At 53.2% G+C, this 8,075-nt stretch overlaps 1 pseudogene; it reads right to left on the reverse strand.

Moving 5' to 3' along the window:
• Nucleotides 1-2,850: 2,850 nt before the first annotated feature.
• On the reverse strand, nucleotides 2,851-3,681 carry LOC132226078 (THO complex subunit 4-like; annotated as a pseudogene).
• Nucleotides 3,682-8,075: the final 4,394 nt, after the last annotated feature.

Raw genomic sequence — 8,075 nt, forward strand, 5'->3', positions numbered from 1 at the left:
TTGTGCTGTGAAGGGTGATGACCCTTTGAAGGGAAACCATGGACCTTGTCATGAAGTGCTCTGCTGCACCCTCCACGCAATGGGTCTGCTCCCTCCCCATAAGCCTGCTAGGTTCCCCATGGACAACACTGGCTATCACTCTGTGCTTGCCCGGAGTGCTGAGGTTCTAGGGATTCTGGGTAGAATGGCCAATCCTTTGGATCGCCCCACAAGGTTTGGAGATCAATTCTGCTGCCCCTGGAAACGCTTGCCTAGCACCCCCTCACGGCAAGTGTGGTACCCCGCACTGATTCGGACCATGTCCTGGTGGCAGCTCCCCAGCTGCACCTGGCGATTCGGTTTTGTCTCCTGTCTGAGCAGAGCCTGGGAGAGAGACCACGTGAAGGAAACACGCGTGAGCGGGTGCCCGACCGCTGGGGACACAAAGCACTGTGGGAAGGACAGGAAACGTAGACATTTCGGAGACAAGAAGGATTTGTGGATTTTATCTTTATTTGTGCAAGTTCAAACAGGTTCCTGATCACGGAAATAAAGCAAAACAAAACAAAACATGGGCTCCGGGTCAGGATTCACAAGCACAGACGTCCTCAGGTCTCCCGCTCTCCCTGCGTCATTCAGGGAAGAGGGTCAGCAATGAAAGGGTTGGCGTGGTGTCATCCCCCCAAGAGCAGCGGGCAGAAGCCGCCCATGTCCCAGCCACCACCCCCAGGCTCCCTGGGAAAGCAGGGTCCCGCCTCGGGAGGGAGAGCCTGTCCTCTGTCCCAGCCCGAGGGTGCGGGCTCCTTCCTGGCAGGCACTGTTCTTCACCTGCCTCGGATCACCCAGCCAGCTCCAGGCCTCCAGGTGCCTTGCAAGAGTCGTGGCCCCCACGTGGGGGGAGTTTGGGGGAAAACAGAGTCCTCATGGGTGAATGGTCCGCGGAGGGAGACAGAGGGGCTGCAGCGCCCGCAGTCTCGGTGCCAGGAAGTCGGGGCCCTGGGCCCCAGGCCTGTGTCCTAGGGGAACAGGACGCTTCCGGGCTTGATGTTGGGCACTTTGCCCTTGGCGCTCAAGCTGCCCATGGCCTCTCTGAGATCCTTGGGTAGCAGGGGCGTCGTTTCCCCCCAGGTCTCGCACCCGTCCAGGGCCCCTCCACCACCTCCCTGGCGAAGACCTTGGCCGGCCCAGCCCGGCCCTGCGATGAGCGCGTTCTGCTGTGTTGGGGTCCAGCCCAGCAAGTCCAGGGATTCCCAAAGGTGTGGACGGGGTTGGCGAGGAAGGAATGACACGGAGACAGCATTCATCAGTTGATCAGCAGCGTAGCCAGGTCTTAGCCACGTTGTCCAAGCCTAGCTGCATGCACGGACTTGCTGGTGTCCATCCTGGGGATCTCAGCAGGCCTCAGACCCGCTTCACGCTGGGTCTTGTCCTTGCAGAGGACATCAAGAAATCCCTGCTGGTGCACTGTGAACACTGCCTGGCCTCACTGGTGAAAACAATAAATCCCTGGCACCCTTTGGCGATTGCTGATAAAAATGCTTGGTCAAGCCCGTCTGGTGTGGCTCAGTGGTTGAGCATTAACCCCTCAACCGGGAGGTCGTAGTTCAGTTCCTGGTCAGGGCACATGCCCAGGTTGCAGGCTTAATCCCCAATGTGGGGCATGCAGGAAGCAGCTGATCCATGATTCTCTCTCATCATGGATGTTTCTATCTCTCTCTTACTCTCCCTCCCCCTTCCTTTCTGAAATCAATAAAATATATATTTTTAAAAAATGCTAGAAGCATCAAACAGATTGTCAAAGGACAGCGGGGAGTGTAGGGAGAGTTTGGGGGGAGGGGGCGGTGTGGGTAGGAGATCAACCAAAGGACTTGTGTGCATGCATATAAGCATAACCAATGGATGTAAAACACTGTGGGGGGGGCCGGGGGGGGGGTGTCTGGGCATGTGGGCATGTGCCATGGGTTAGGGGAGGCTTGGGAAGGTCAATGGAGGGGGAAAAACAGGACATATGTACATACCTGTAATACTTTAAACAATAAAATAAAAATTACAAAATAATTAAAAATAAATAAATAAATAATGCTTTGTTGATTTTCATCAAATTAATCCCAGTTTAGTTATCCCAGCAAGCTTTTGTAGGCAGTGGATAAGCACATGTTGGAAAAAAATGTCCTGAAGATATACATACTGATGCCTCGCTCTCATGACCTACATGGTGATGTTATGTGTTCGTCATCAGGATCATTTTGCCCTTCTAACAGTTTCATAGCCAGCTGCTGGTTTTCAGTAGAAGTTCTTGTCTGAGGAACTTTCTGACTCCTGTACCATGCAAAGCTCAGCCTGTTGATCTGCATGTATAGAGAAGCGAAGGTTTTCTATGCTGTTTGATTTATTATTCAACTCCCTGTGCTAGTTGCATTGTGAGTAGGTCTGTAGGGGTAAAGTCCTGGTGAATAAGCGATTCCATTTTGTGCATCATAAAAACAAGGAAGTGAATGCAATGTGTATGTAGCACAGCCTTCACACTAGTTCTTATCTGCCAGGGAAGAATAATACATACATGTTGATCTAGTAAACTTAATAGGGCTGTATTTCAAAGTATTTATGACTGCACATTTGTGAAAAATGACATACCTCTTCTATTTGAAAATACTTGTATGTGTTGTTTTAGTGTGTAATATGGAAACGTGAACCACTCAAGGTTTTGTGGGTTTACTTAAAGTTTCCTGTTGTTTGTATTTTGTTTTTAATATATTTTTTATTGATTTCAGAGAAAAAGGTGTGGACAGAGTCAGCGAGGAATGAATGGAAACGGAGACAGCGTTCATCAGTTGATCAGCATCGTAGGCAGGTCCTAGCCAGGTTGTCCAGGCGCAGCTGCACGCACGGACTTGCTGGTGCTTTAGCTGGTGTCCATCCTCGCGTTGTAATCGTCCAGCTGGGCATCCCGCTCCTCTACAGAGATCTGCTGCCTGGAACCCCGGCCGGTGCCCCAGCTTCTGCCCCAGCCGCCTCCGCGGGCGCCTCTGCGGGTGCCGCCACCGAAGCCTCCAGATCCCGGATTCCGGGTCCTCCCGCCTCTGTTGCCACTGGGCCCCGGCCTGCGCCGCGTGTCTGCCTGTGAGGTGAGGAGCTGGATGCTCATGGGGCGGCCGTCCAAGGGGACGCCGTGGTACCGCCGCATGGCTGCCAGGGCGTCTGCCTTCAGCTCAAAGTGCACGTGGGCCGTGCCCAGGCTGCGGCCAGAGCGGTCGTAGTGCAGGGCGGCCTTCTTCAGGGTCCCGCAGTCCGCAAACAGCTCCTGGATGTCCGCGTCCGACACCCCGAAGTCCAGGTTGGACACCAGCAGTTTGCCTCCCGTCTCCACGCCGGCGCCCCCGCCGAAGCCGCTGTCGAAAAGGTCGTGTTGCCACCTGTGGGGAAGCTGTCTGGGCCGGCTGTAGGGCGCCGGCCGGTTCCTGCCTCGGCCGCCCGCCGCGCCGTCGTGGCCGAGGGCCGCCCGGTTCCGGTTCCGGTTCCGGATGGGCCCGCCGCCTCGGCTCACTGGTGCGGCGGCCTGCGCCCCGCCACCGCGACCTCCCTGGGAGCCGGCCCGGCCTGGGCCCCAGCCCCCACCTCGGCCACGGCAGTGGCCGCAGCCGCCCTGCTGGTCCGGTTCAGCTTAATGATGTCGTCCAGAGACATGTCCAATTTGTCGTCCATGACGGGCATGGAGTATGCCTTGGCTTGAGCCCCTTGGTCCCTCACTTCGGGGGCGCGCGGTTGTAGATTGGCTTCAGGAGCAGCTTGGCTAGTGCGCGCTGGGGTCAGGGCTGGGCGGGCTGAGCTGTGAGGTGCCTGGCTGAGGTCGCAGTCGTTTTGGACCTTCCCGCACACACGTAGTGGGCTCTGCAGCTCCAGGTTCTGTCTTTATTCTCCTGCTACATCTGTACTTATACCAGGTGATTTTAATCCTATCCATTCTATTCCAAAGGATAGGCTGATTGTTAAATCCATTCCAAGGTCACTACCCAATCGTTCAGTTAAGCTACCAGGAAGTAACTGAAGAAGGTTCTCCTAAGTAAAGAGGATTTGGCTTAAGGGTGATTGTTCCGAGTGAAAGTGATTAACTACCCGCCTGGCACTCAGTTAAGGGGTTTTACTGATTAGTCCCTCTTATTCCTGTTAATCCCCAACTCCAGGGAAAAATCCCCACCTGGAGAAACAACCTTTCAGGGAGAGGTGACCTTGGTTAAAACACATAGCGGTAAGAAGGGGAGCAAACATACTGAGAACAGTGTACCATATACGCCAGGTCCCTTGGAATCTGGCACACCCTTGAGGAGGAGGGGCCACAGGGCCTGTCACTGACCCACCCCCTCTCCATCTACAGCACGGATATGGTCTCTGGAGGGTGCGTTGCAGGAAGAGAAGAGTTGTGAAAGTAGAAGGCAGCAGCTGCCCCTTCTAAAGAGGAATCCCCAAGTGAGGACTGGACCTGGAGATTCTGTTTCTCTCAACACTGTCATTCAAGTCAGGTCTCCTAGGACTGGGTACTCCACAGTGGGTTGGTCGCATTATCGGCCCTTGTGAAATGGCTGCTAAACACATAGATAGAGACACGCAGAGCTACAGAGCACACTGCTATGGCTCTTCTCCTCGGTGGACTGGAAACTGCCATCTGACTCATCATGGCTCTGGAACACGGAGGGGGAGGGTTCCCTGTTGCTGCTTAGTTTGTGAACATGAGTTTGGGAAGTCTCTCATCATAGCCACAGGGAACACATGGGTCAGTGTTGAGTGATAAGGGTAGCCAGTTGGCCAAGAAGAGTGTCAGAAAGAGGATATGTTGGCATGAAGTAGAACTTGCCGACTCTCCTAAAGTCACAAAGCTTCCCAGAAACACATACCAACGTGCTTTTGGAGTCTGTCTGTGGAAAGGCCAAAAGGAAATGTGCGGAGAAATAAAACATTTTGTGTGTGTGTGTGTGTGTGTGTGTGTGTGTGTGTGTGTGTGGGTGTGTGTATGTGTGTGTGCGTGTGGTGGAGGGGGTGGGTGTGATGTCGTTTTGTCTTTGGGAGGTGACCCAAAGTGGAAGACACCATCCCTTCTGCACTAGAGTGGGACAGTGGGGCTTATTTGCTTTTGCCCCAACTCCGTGTCTCAGAGGCCCGGGGGGCAGGCCTAGGGAGCGCAGGAGCCCTGTAGACACCACCAGAGGAGTTGTGCTGTGAAGGGTGATGACCCTTTGAAGGGAAACCAGGGACCTTGTCATGAAGGGCTCTGCCGCACCCTCCACGCACAGGGAAGATTGGAATGGGTCTGCTCCCTCCCCATAAGCCTGCTTAGTTCCCGGGGACAACACCGGCTGTCACTCTGCTTGCCCCGGGGTGCTGAGGTTCTAGGGATTCTGGGTAAAATGGCCAATCCATGGATCGCCCCACAAGGTTTGGAGATCAATTCTGCTGCCCCTGGAAACCCTTGCCTAGCACCCCCTCACGGCAAGTGTGGGACCCCGCACCGATTCGGACCATGTCCTGACAGCAGCTCCCCAGCTGCACCTGGCGATTCAGTTTCGTCTCCTGTCTGAGCAGAGCCGGGGAGAGAGACCACGTGAAGGAAACACGCGTGAGCGGGTGCCAGACCGCTCGGGGACACAAAGCACTGTGGGAAGGACAGGAAACGTAGACATTTCGGAGACAAGAAGGATTTGTGGATTTTATCTTTATTTGTGCAAGTTCAAACAGATTCCTGATCACGGAAAGAAAGCAAAACAAAACAAAACATGGGCTCCGGGTCAGGATTCACAAGCACAGACGTCCTCAGGTCTCCCGCTCTCCCTGCGTCATTCAGGGAAGAGGGTCAGCAATGAAAGGGTTGGCGTGGTGTCATCCCCCCAAGAGCAGCGGGAAGAAGCTGCCCATGTCCTAGCCACCACCCCAGGCTCCCTGAGAAAGCAGGGTCCCGCCTCGGGAGGGAGAGCCTGTCCTCTGTCCCAGCCCGAGGGTGCGGGCTCCTTCCTGGCAGGCGCTCTTCTTCACCCGCCTCGGATCACCCAGCCAGCTCCAGGCCTCCAGGTGCCTTGCTAGAGTCACGGCCCACGTGGGGGAGTTTGGAGGAAAACAGAGTCCTCATGGGTGAATGGTCCGCGGAGGGAGACAGAGGGGCTGCAGCGCCCGCAGTCTCGGTGCCAGGAAGTCGGGGCCCTGGGCCCCAGGCCTGTGTCCTAGGGGAACAGGACGCTTCCGGGCTTGATGTTGGGCACTTTGCCCTTGGCGCTCAAGCTGCGCAGGGCCTCTCTGAGATCCTTGGGTAGCAGGGGCTCCGTTTCCCCCCAGGTCTCGCACCCTTCCAGGGCCTCTTCCACCACCTCCCTGGCGAAGACCTTGGCAGGCCCAGCCCGGCCCTGCAATGAGCGTGTTCTGCTGTGTTGGGGTCCAGCCCAGCAAGTCCAGGGATTCCCACAGGTGTGGACGGGGTTGGCGAGGAAGGAATGACACGGAGACAGCGTTCATCAGTTGATCAGCAGCGTAGCCAGGTCCTAGCCACGTTGTCCAAGCCTAGCTGCACGCACGGACTTGCTGGTGTCCATCCTGGGGATCTCAGCAGGCCTCAGACCCGCTTCACGCTGGGTCTTGTCCTTGCAGAGGATATCAAGATATCCCTGCTGGTGCACTGTGAACACTGCCTGGCCTCACTGGTGAAAACAATAAATCCCTGGCACCCTTTGGCGATTGCTGATAAAAATGCTTGGTCAAGCCCGTCTGGTGTGGCTCAGTGGTTGAGCATTAACCCCTCAACCGGGAGGTCGTAGTTCAGTTCCTGGTCAGGGCACATGCCCAGGTTGCAGGCTTAATCCCCAATGTGGGGCATGCAGGAAGCAGCTGATCCATGATTCTCTCTCATCATGGATGTTTCTATCTCTCTCTTCCTCTCCCTCCCCCTTCCTTTCTGAAATCAATAAAATATATATTTTTTAAAAATGCTAGAAGCATCAAACAGATTGTCAAAGGACAGCGGGGAGTGTAGGGAGATTTGGGGGGATGGGGCGGAGTGGGTAGGAGATCAACCAAAGGACTTATGTGCATGCATATAAGCATAACCAATGGATGCAAAACACTGTGTGTGTGTGGGGGGGGGGGGGGGTGAGTGGGCCGTGTGGGCATGTGCCATGGGTTAGGGGAGGCTTGGGAAGGTCAATGGAGGGGAAAAAACAGGACATATGTACATACCTGTAATACTTTAAAAAATAAAATAAAAATTACAAAACAATTAAAAATAAATAAATAAATAATGCTTTGTTGATTTTCATCAAATTAATCCCAGTTTAGTTATCCCAGCAAGCTTTTGTAGGCAGTGGATAAGCACATGTTGGAAAAAAATGTCCTGAAGATATACATACTGATGCCTCCCTCTCATGATCTACATGGTGCTGTTATGTGTTCGTCATCAGGATCATTTTGCCCTTCTAACAGTTTCATAGCCAGCTGCTGGTTTTCAATAGAAGTGCTTGTCTGAGGAACTTTCTGACTCCTGTAACATGCAAAGCTCAGCTTGTTTATCTGCATGTATAGAGAAGCCTAGGTTTTCTATGGTGTTTGATTTATTATTCAACTCCCTGTGCTAGTTGCATTGTGAGTAGTTCTGTAGGGGAAAAGTCCTGGTGAATAAGTGATTCCATTTTGTGCATCATAAAAACAAGGAAGTGAATGCAATGTGTATGTAGCACAACCTTCACAATAGTTCTTATATGCCAGGGAAGAATAATAAATACATGTTGATCTAGTAAACTTAATAGGGCTGTATTTCAAAGTATTTATGACTGCACATTTGTGAAAAATGACATACCTCTTCTATTTGAAAATACTTGTATGTGTTGTTTTAGTGTGTAATATGGAAACGTGAACCACTCAAGGTTTTGTGGGTTTACTTAAAGTTTCCTGTTGTTTGTATTTTGTTTTTAATATATTTTTTATTGATTTCAGAGAAAAGGGTGTGGACAGAGTCAGCGAGGAATGAATGGAAACGGAGACAGCGTTCATCAGTTGATCAGCATCGTAGGCAGGTCCTAGCCAGGTTGTCCAGGCGCAGCTGCACGCGCGGACTTGCTGGTGCT

The sequence above is a fragment of the Myotis daubentonii genome, chromosome 2 (genome assembly GCF_963259705.1).
Source record: "Myotis daubentonii chromosome 2, mMyoDau2.1, whole genome shotgun sequence".
Classification (NCBI taxonomy): Eukaryota; Metazoa; Chordata; class Mammalia; order Chiroptera; family Vespertilionidae; genus Myotis; species Myotis daubentonii.